At 51.0% G+C, this 10,335-nt stretch overlaps 1 protein-coding gene across 6 annotated transcripts in view; it reads right to left on the reverse strand.

Annotated features, from left to right (window-relative positions):
* ZNF664 (zinc finger protein 664) overlaps positions 1 to 10,335 on the reverse strand; it is a 28,608-nt gene that overhangs the window by 17,908 nt on the left and 365 nt on the right. For 3 of the 6 annotated variants that reach the window (XM_037051908.1, XM_037051910.1, XM_037051909.1), the window contains exons 1-2: positions 9,975 to 10,106; positions 9,260 to 9,395 (exon numbers count right to left, since the gene is read on the reverse strand). The gene's annotated coding sequence lies outside the window, so the exon portion shown is untranslated. Of the gene's footprint in view, positions 1 to 9,259; positions 9,396 to 9,974; positions 10,107 to 10,335 lie in introns of those variants that run through there. The other 3 variants (XM_037051912.1, XM_037051911.1, XM_037051913.1) reach the window with 2 other exon arrangements.

A 10,335-nucleotide genomic window follows, 5' to 3' on the forward strand; every position in this document is an offset into this window, starting at 1 on the left:
GGTGCAGTAATAAGATGCATTTTGGTTAACTGAGACACCTGCCTTAGTGTGTGCCAGCTGACGCCGAGTACTCTAAATTAGGGAAATACTGTTCAACCCTGTGAGGCTTAATCCTACGCACGTCTGAACTGCGCGACCAAAACTAACTTGGAAAGCAGAGGGCGTAACAGGGTTACTGCACAGAGCAAGGAGTTCGGACTATTTCCGAGAACCGCTCCACCACGCACCTAAGACGCAGACCTCACGATCTTCGGGTCCCAGGTCTGCTCTGACTACAAGGGCTTCTTCACAAGACCTGTCACAAGACTGTGGAAATGAGCTATGATTATTTTATGAACTTGAACTTGCAGGGGTATGAAAAATAAATGAGCCCTAGAACAGCTTTACTGAATTTCTTGTATCAGGTAACACAGAGACAGTGCATATTCCAGTCAGAATAAGATGCACAAATGCTTTTGGTGGGAAGCAGTACAAATTACTGCTTTTTACACTTCGTTTTGAATGCCAAAGTCAAACCTCATTTTTAAAGACTTCTCTCCCCCCAGGTCCAGAAGCACGTCTTGCACAGCCACAGGCTGTCCACTCTGTGACCCGCCGCAGGCCCAGCCGCTACGCCACTTGAAAACCAGGCTGGGTGACTTCGATCTGCCGAACCCTGTGCACCCCCTGCATCACGGCCCCGCCCACTGTTGGAGCTTCCTGCTCAGGTGCCAGGCCCCCCGCCACAAGCACCCCCGTCCACATGCACTCGGGCCAGCCCCCACCCCCACCCGGGCTCAGACACGCTGCTGGCGGCCCGCCCCAAGGCCCTCCACAGCGCACGGGAAGGCAGTGGGTGTGGGGTCCAGGCGGAGCTGAGTCTCTTCCCCCAGAGCTTAACCTGGGAGGGGAGACACTGGGTCCAAGGTGAGCTGCCGGCGCAGACCAGCTGCCTGACTTCTGCCACATCACGGACACTTCGGGCCCCGGCCGAGAAACCAGTCTGGATGCCATGGCAGCCTCCTCAGCAGCCCGATCACGAAGCCACTTCCAGTGCGTTTCATCAGCCAGACACCACCTGCGCTGAAGGCACCTTCCTCCCTCTCCGGGGAGTCCTCCTGTGGGCATGCCGCCCTCCCTCTCCCCCACCCCCCGGGCGTGCCCAGGCCCCAGCTCTGCTCCGGCCTTCTCCTCACTCTGCCCTCCACGTGCCGCCCGTCCACGACTTCCCCACTGGCCGTGCGGCGAGGGCACCATGAAGGGCTGACTCCGAGTGTGCAGAGGTCTGCGGCAAACTGGACGTCTCTGTCCCTGACGTTCACACAGTGAAACCTCCTCCCCAACGCGACACATTACAGGAGGTCGGGCCTCGGGGAGGCACTCGGGCCGTGAGGGCAGACCCCGCATGATGGCATCGGTGCCCTTAGAAAAGGGACCCCAGGGAGCTGGCTCCCTCACCCCTTCCACCACGTGAGGATGCAGCAGGACAACGGCCATCTTCGAAGCGGGAAGTGGGCCCTCCACAAACAAGGAACCTGCCGGCACCCTGACTTTGGCCTTCCCAGCCTCCAGAACTGTGAGAAACACGTGTCGATTGTCCAGGCCACCCAGGCTACGGCAGTTCGTCACGGCAGCCTGAGCGGACAGAGGCAACTAACTGCTAATGGCCAGGCGGGCACTTCCCTCTGCCTCTGCATGGGCGGGGCCGGTCAGCCAGGGGTATCTGACAGCAGGGTGACCAGTGACGGCCCCACCAGCTTGTCCAGACAACTCCACCACCTGCCTGGAGAGGCAGAGTGTGGCTTGATGAATGCCAAGGACAATCACAAAGTCACCCAAAGCCAAGGTTACAGTCTTAAACAACGCCATGTGAAAGGCACTGAGCTAGACAAAGATTCTCCAATCTGAAACAACTTACAGATGTATGGTTATACTCTGAGAAAAACACAGAAAATACCTACGTTAGTGAGGGGTTCGTGCACAGCACCGTCACTCACACAGCACGGTCAGTGGAGACATGCAGCAGAAGCCCGGCTCTGCAAACCCTCTCCACACCCACCCGCTCCTTAAGCTCGGTGCGTCTGGCACCAGACCTGCCAGCTCACCACCGCCTCCTGCGCTCCCCACCACAGTATGGGGCTGCCTGCCCATTGGGCCCACCCATTCCACCTCCTCCGTCTCGGCTACAATTCAGGCTCTCATCAACTTCCCCCGAAGTACAGGGGGTCGGGCCTCGGGGAGGCACTCGGGCAGTGAGGGCAGACCCCGCATGATGGCATCGGTGCCCTTAGAAAAGGGAATTCAGGCTCTCATCAACTTCCCCCGAAGTACGGCAAAAGCCTCCAGTCTTGCCCACCTCTCAATCCATTACTACTCCCATGTCATCTTCTAAAATGTAAAACAGGCTGCTATTACCCCGCTCAAAGTTGCTCGGTGGCCCAGTAACATCCGCGTAGTTCCCAGACTCTCACATGGCCTTTAACTCTGAACCACGTCTATACCCACCCCTCTCCTGGTCCATGTCCTGCCACTGCCCACTCCAAACTTCCCCAGCTCCCTGGTCCTGTCTGCTCCTCGGCCCCAACAACAACCCTCTCCTCCTCTTCCCACACTCCTTGGACCTCCAGGCCTTCCCACTCTGTCCCTTCTGCCTGCAGGTCTCACCTTACACACCACACGCTGTGGGACAGCTTCCCTGACTTCCACCCTTACCCTCAAATTCGGATCACATCCGATGTCGTTTTATATGACACGCCCTCTGACATCTCCCCTCCATGGCACACGCTCGGCCTTGCCGTCCACTCAACCATGTGCGGCATCCCCAGTGCTACCTACTGCGGACCCATGGGAACACCAGGGGAGTGAGTGGACCCGAACGCCTTCGTAGCCCCCTTGGCCTCACCTGCACTGCACGCCCAGGGGCCCTGAGCTCCCCTCTGCGGAGCCCCGCGCAGGCCCTGCATCATCACGTGTGCTCCACGCTTCTGCCCTCGGCCTAGCGGGCTGCCCCCTCCTCACCCTGAAAGGCTCAGTTGAATCTGACCTGCTCTCTGTGTGTCAGAAATACAGTGAGTTAACAAGAACCACACTAGGAAATCCCACGGCCCATGTTTAAGTTCCTGCATTTATTCTACAGGTATAAAATTAGAAATGAGAACAATTCTTATTCTGTATATTGCGAAGAAGCAATCTTCCTCCAAATATTGTGAGCAATAAAAGCTCATTCAAATGTATTCCAACTGCTCCACTCAAAAATGTTTAGGTATTAGTTTTTAGAGTACATCTCAGAGTATGCGTCAATGACAGGGCAGATCTGTTTTTAAATCTGCAGCTTACGTATGTCCTAGATATAATGTACTTTTTAAAACTAAATGTTCCATTATAAATGTAATACGTAGAATCTTGGAAAACGTGAAAAAAGCAAATTTTTAAAAATCACCCAACATCATACCTACCAATGTACACAATTTTTATGATTTTCATTTAATTTCTTCTAGACAATTTCCCATCATAAGTTTCTTGTGGACAGTTGTTAAAATTTTTAAGAGTTTTAAACATACCATGTATGCAATTTCACATCCTGGTTTTACTCCACTTAACACTGTCATAAACATTTTAATGGCCATATATTACCCAGTGGGCGGATCATAACACACTCATTCTGCAAACGCACCCTTAAAAGAGTCCTACCATTCACAGCTTTCGTGCATAAAGCTTCTCTAGTGAAAAACACTCCTTTGATGATCCTAGATTATTTCTGCATCAAAGAATATGAATCTTTTCAGGCTTTTGATATATACATCCAATGTAATATAAGTGCGTGATATTTTTACCACATCCTCATAAGTACTAGGAACTGTAATGTTTTAGTCTAAATTTAGGCCTTTATTAAGTTGATAAGTGAGAAATTGAGGAATCATTGTTACAAAAGTAAATGTTCATTGTAAAAATAAAAAAACAATGAAGAAGTATGCAAAATAAAAAAAATCAGCTTCCTCTGTTTTCCCATGTGTCCTTCTAGAACTTTTTGTTTTCATCCAGAACACACACATACTCCATTTCGTTTTTACAAAAAAATTAAACCTGCTTTCTGGGCTCAGGGGCACACTCTGGGCCGCCCCCCAGGCTGGGTCCAGTGCACGCAGACCCGCCTCTCTCTGTAAGCCCCACAGCGGTCCGGGCGCGCGGCGCCGAGCCTCAGCTGTGCCCACCTGCAGCTCCTCCTCGCTGTGAGCGACGCTGCAGCCGCCTTCCCTTACACTGACTCGTGCTCTCCTACGAGGGTATCAGACCCCTTGGCGTGTGCCAGCCAGATGGCAGCTTCTGTGTGTTTGATAGGTTCTACCAAACTGTCACCTGAAACAGTGGAACTACTTTATGTTCCCAATAACATATCACATGCCTTTTTCTCCAAACCCGAGTATCTTTTTAAATGTTTGCCCCAAGCCCCCACCCACCAAAAAATACCTCGTTCCCAAGACTGAACCCCTCCTCGTTGCCCTAACGCTTCCACTTCGTTCTGAGGTCTTGTCACACCCCCTACTCATCCCCTCACTGTGTCCAATCTGCTGATCTTTGTCTGTCTCTGCATGTTACAAAACACCCTTTCTCCCCCGGTCACTTTGTACTATCTTTTGTCACACAGAAATTCCAACTTTGACAATAGTTGGTCAAATTTACCGATCTTTACAGTTCTGGGTCTTGGTCTTACCTAAATGGCCTACACTAACAATGTATTTTCCAATATGATATATACTCCAACATAAAAAATTCTTACATTTTCTTCTAATACTTTACAGGTATTTTGCTTGTGAATTAGTTCTTTAATCCAAATAAAATTCAGTTTGAATAGGGGGGAGTGGAGTCTTTCTTTCCAAGTATTTATTTACCCCCGTTCAATATACTGAACAATCATTCCCCAACTGTTTCAAAACACTAGCTTTATTACAGGTCAGATTCCGATACAGAAATGGATCTGGTGCTGGATTCTACTTTGTTCCATGTATCAACTTGTCCACTCTTTTGAAAAATTTTTTATTTACTGATTTAGGACAGAGAGGAAAGGGGAGAGAGAGAGAAAAACATCAATTTGATGTTGCACTTACTGGTGCATTCACTGGCTGATTCTTGTATGGGCCCTGACCTGGGATCAAACCCGCCACTTCGGAGCCCTGGGACAACACCCTCACCAACAGAGCAGCCCAGCCAGGGCCCAGGTTGCCTGTTCTTGCGCTCCCCATTCACAATACTGCAGCACTGCAGTATGGTTCGATATCTGGTATAGCAAATACCCCATCACTATTTTTCCATTTGAAACATTTTGTGGCCATTCTGGCCCAGTTAGTCCTCCTACAACTTTTAGAAGCAGCTACTCAAGTGTCCAAAGCCAATGGGCTGCGGACTCCAACAGGCATCAGTCTCATTGGCAGGGAACTGTCACCTTCAATGACATCTCGCCACCACACGCACGCAATGCCTGCACCTTTATTCAGGTCAGCTTTACATAAATTCTTCAAGTCTACCTAAGTTCTTTAGCTTTAAATTCTTTATGTGATGGTTCTTTACTTTTCTTCGTAAAGCTTCTGTACATTTATGTTTTGCTCCTAAATGTCTTCCAGTTTTACTGCTATTGAGAACAGACTTGCCTTTCTGTAGGAGTGATTACAAATTATTTGAACATTAGTGATATTACACGTCTTACCAAATGTTTAATGAATTGTATTTTTATCCAGTAAATTGTCCACATCCTGTCATCACATGTGTGCATTTTCATCACTGATTTGTACATGTTCTTCACATGTTGAAGATACTGACTCTTCACTTATTTTTGTCACAAATATTGTCCTACTTTGTCATTAGGCTTTTAACCTGGGGGCACTGCTTCCCTTTCTCCTTGAAGAAGTTTTACACTTTCGTGCAGTCCAGTACAACGGTTTCACCGGTAACGGCTGAGCGCCTGCCCGTAGGTGCCCGGACTTACAACATCGCTTCCCTTTCCATATTAAAGGCGGGACTACATTCCAGAAGTGAAAGACTCCAGCTCAGGTGAGCCTGACTGCAAAGTCTGCGCTTCTTCACTGTGGGAGAAAGCACTCCCTTCGCCAGGTGTTCACAACTCACTTATTTTCCCCTGTTTACGGTGTGGAGAACTTTGTGCTGATTTGCCGTTTACTGCACTCCCACACGCAGTTCAGCTTCCAGGCCGATCGGGCCCAGGGACCCGCGGACGCACTGAGCAGGCGCACAGACCCTCCAGAGCCAGCGTTGTTGCGCTATAATCTGAGCTGTTTTTATTTCCCATCTTAGTTTCTGCCAGGCTATTCTTGGTATTCAGAAAGCTACTGTTATACATGCATGGTATACCCACTCACTTCCTCAATTTTTTGGTCTGATTTTCAGTTACTCATTTTTTTAGCCAATAGTGTCCACCCTTTCTCTTCTCTTCATTTCAGGTCCTCATCCCACTCTTGTTTCATACAGTACTGTTTGATGAAACTTATAAACACCATGTTAAATAACAGCTCCATTTTCAATTTGACTCTTCCTTCTTTGTTAAGTATAGTGTAGACAACTAGTTTAACACTTATGTGTATTTTTTGCATTAAAAAGTGCCTTTTCATTCCTCTTTTTAGTAATAAAAATAAGAACCTTAAAAAAATAATAAGCTATCTCCTTTGGGCTTCATTCAGTCGGTAGTGTGACCTCAATGGGAACTCCAAGGGGAAGCCCACCCCTTGTCCACACAGACCCAGAGACTCCCCAACCCTCTCTCCACCCCACACCCCCATGTTCTGCACGCAGCAGCTGGAGTGGCCGTTTAAAAAATGCAAATCTCATTAGGTCACTCCTCTGCTTAAAAGCCTAGCCTTGTGATGGCTTCCCATTTCATGCAGAGTGAAACGGCCTCGACCTTCCCTACAAGACCCTGCATGATCTAGCCCGGCGTGGCCTCCTTTCCGCCTCATCCACCACAGCCTGTCTGCAGTCACCCTTCCAGGTCCTGGAAGGGGCAGAGTTCCCCTCCAGGGCCTTCCCACACGCCATCCCCCTGCCTGGAAAATGATCCCCCACTTCACTCCACACTAGCGCCTACTCACCCTTCAGATCTCAGCTGAAATCTTACTCTTAAAAAAAAAAACAAACAAACCTCTCTCCACAGTCTCAAATGGGGTCCTCTCTGTTACTCTTACAGCCTATGCCACTTAACCTTCAGAGCCAATACCCCCGATTGGGGGCTGTATTTCATTTCTGATCCCCTCCACCCGGGAGATTATAAACTCCAGAAAACAGGGACAAGTTGGTTTTGCTGGCTGCACTACAAGCACTCAGGGATATTTGAATGAAAGAAAAATATCTACAAAGCCCCTAGTTGCATATCTTATGTCTTAAAATTATATCCATCACACCATTCAATATTTAAATCACTACACTCTCTCCGGTACTGTCTACAAATTCAGTGAGAATCCATTTCACCGAAGACAAGAAAGCTGACCTGACCCTGCTGCCGCCACAGGAAACTCACAGACTGGTATCATTAGTAATAAGTGGTTTAAATATTAGAGTGAGAGTTTTGTTTTATGTTGTATTCAATCTGCTGATACTTTATTCATAGTCAACTGATTTATACGCCTTATTTTTAAGACTTTATTTATTTTTAGAGAGAGGGGAAGGGAGGGAAAACGAGAGAGAAACATCAATGTGTGGTTGTCTCTCACATGCCTCCTACTGGGGACCTGGCCTGCAACCCGGGCATGTGCCCTGACTGGGAATTGAACTGGCGACCCTTTGGTTCACAGCCCAGCACTCAATCCACTGAGCTACACCAGCCAGGGGCTACATGCCTTATTTTTTATGTCATGTGAAGGACCAGAGAAAATGTGCTGAGTAGCATATCCTTTAAGAAGCCTATAATATATAAACAGTACTCGATAAAAATTAATCATAACAAAATCACAAATCAAAAAGCCAAACCAAAGTTGGCCACCTCTATTGTTCTGTAATACACACATCTGGTCAAAAAAGAAAATATAAATTATACGGCCAACAGAAAATCCCTTTGGATCATCACAAAGGCTAGCGAAACCCGCGTTCTACCGCGTCACACTCTCCCACGCGCTTTCACAGACTCACATCACGGAATCCTGAGGAGCAGCGCGGGTGTCGTCACCATTTACAGACACGAGAAGTGAGGTTCAGACTTTACAGTCATTAGGTGTCCTGCCCAAGGTCACAGGACGTGAAAGCGGTAGAGTCACAATGCCAAAGGCAGAGGGTGGCAGGAGGCTCCGGCCTGGGAGCCCCTGACCAAAAAGAGCTTACACAGCCAGACGTCTGGCCTCTGTAATTAGGGCAGTTCTGTGCTCCCTTCACTAAACTGCGTTTCACTGGAGAACCACCAACAAGAAAGCTGTTTCAAATATAAAGTTAAAACTTAAGTTGCCACCAGTCTGGGAACCGGCTAAATAAACACGGTCTACCCAAACTACAGAACGTGAGGCAGCAGGTTCTCCCAATGAGCTAGCCCATTCGTTACGTGCTAAACTTGAAGCAGTACTCAAGCAGTTGCCAGAACGAAGGTGAGCACGTGAGTACACACCTGCACAAGCATTTTAAAAAGTCTAGAAGGACACACGCCAAATACATAACAGTGTTATCTCTGGAGATGGGGGCTGGTAGTCAACAACTCTGGCCATCTTGCTGATGGTTCAACGCTTACAAAGAGAATGTGCTATTTTACTCATTCAAAATTAATTTAAAATTTTTAAATTAACCCACAGGTGGAACAAGGTCATTTACTGTTCTAAAAAGCTACGCATCTGCAAAGAAAGTGGAGGCCCCATCTAAAGGAGAAAAAATATAGAAACAAAAACAGCTGGATCCTCTTAAAACAATAAACTCTAAAAATCACAAGACGTTTCTTTAAAAAAAATAGCTTACGTTTTCCCCCTTCATAGTAGCTAGCTAGTTCTTCTCCTTTGTTGCGACAAGACAACCAATAAACTAACTAGCAACTGGAAGTGTTCCGAACAAGCAGGCTTCTGCAAGGGATCCGGCTGCTCGAGTTCGCACGGGAGGTTTCACAAAAGAGCTGAGTTTTAGGGACACGCGAGGTGACTTAGCAGAGACTGACCCGGGTGGGGGAAATGTCTGAGAGGGGGACACGGTGCGTTAAGGAAAAGCAGGGGCAGGGCGAGAACCGAAGTCGGGTCCCGAGAGAGGGGAGGGTGCCTTCGGGAGTGGGAGTTGAAAGGAGGCTCGCCCGCGCTGCCCTCCGGGTTACCTGGCTGAGACTCGGCCCGGGCGGTGGTCAAACAATGGAGGCGTCCAGCGGCGGCTGTGTTCCGCGCCGGGGGCGCCAGGGGCCCCTCATCACCTGCGCAGGATGCTCCTCGGGCTCCGACGGGACGCCGGGCGCCCTGAAAAACACACCAGCCCACCATACAGCGAGGCTTCGCCGCCGCACCGCCCGGCTGCCTGCTCCCACGGCGCGGCCATTACCGCCTCTCCGGGGACCCGCCTGGAAAGGCTCCAAGGCGCGGCTGCTCGGGCTTCTGAAGCTGTTTTGCTCCCCCTTCCCTGGCTGCAACAACAATGGAGCCCGGCTCGGGAGTCCGGCTCCCGCGGGGCCTCGCCGGGCCTCGCCCCTGCCGCTGCCCTGCCAGCGCCGCGCACCCGGCCGCCATCTGTGAACACCGCTCCCCGCAGCCGGCACTGCGGGCCCACGCCGGCTCGCGGAGGCCCGAGACCTGGCTGCCCTCCGTGGGGCCTGCCCAGGGGCCGCCAGGCCCCGCGGAGCGGCTCTGACCTTCCCCACCGACACCCAGGGACCAGCCCCGGCCCGAGGCCCGTCCTAAGTGATGGGTTGTTTTTCTTTTCTTTAATCCACTCATTCTCCTTTTCACCCCGAGCCCGCTCCCCCTGCCCCCCTCCCGGCGCCCCCGCCTGGGTCCAGGAAAGAAATAAAGAGACTGCAGCCCGGCCGCCCGAGAACTCACTAGAAGTGAGGGGTTGAAGCGCCCCAGGCCGCGAGCTCCGCGCACCCACCCTCCCTCTCCTCTAGGGACACCTCACAGGTGCGCCTCCGAGCCGCGCGCGCGCGCGCTCCGCACACCCAGACGCCTCCGGGGGACAGCGCGCGTGCGCACGCACGAGGCCGGCCGCCCCCGGGGAGCTGGGGCCGCACGCATGCGCACGGCCCGGCCCGCGCCCCGGCCCCCGCGCCCTGCCTCTGCCCCGCCCCTCGACCGCCCGCGCGCGCCCTCCCCCCAATCCCAGGCTGGTCCCGAGCACCCACCCGTCACACCCCCACCCCGCGACCAGCGCGCGCGCTCCCGCTCGCGGGCCTGGCTCCTCCTC

The sequence above is a fragment of the Sturnira hondurensis genome, unplaced genomic scaffold (genome assembly GCF_014824575.4).
Source record: "Sturnira hondurensis isolate 20B ecotype Veracruz unplaced genomic scaffold, ASM1482457v3 Scaffold0007406, whole genome shotgun sequence".
In the NCBI taxonomy this organism is placed as follows: domain Eukaryota; kingdom Metazoa; phylum Chordata; class Mammalia; order Chiroptera; family Phyllostomidae; genus Sturnira; species Sturnira hondurensis.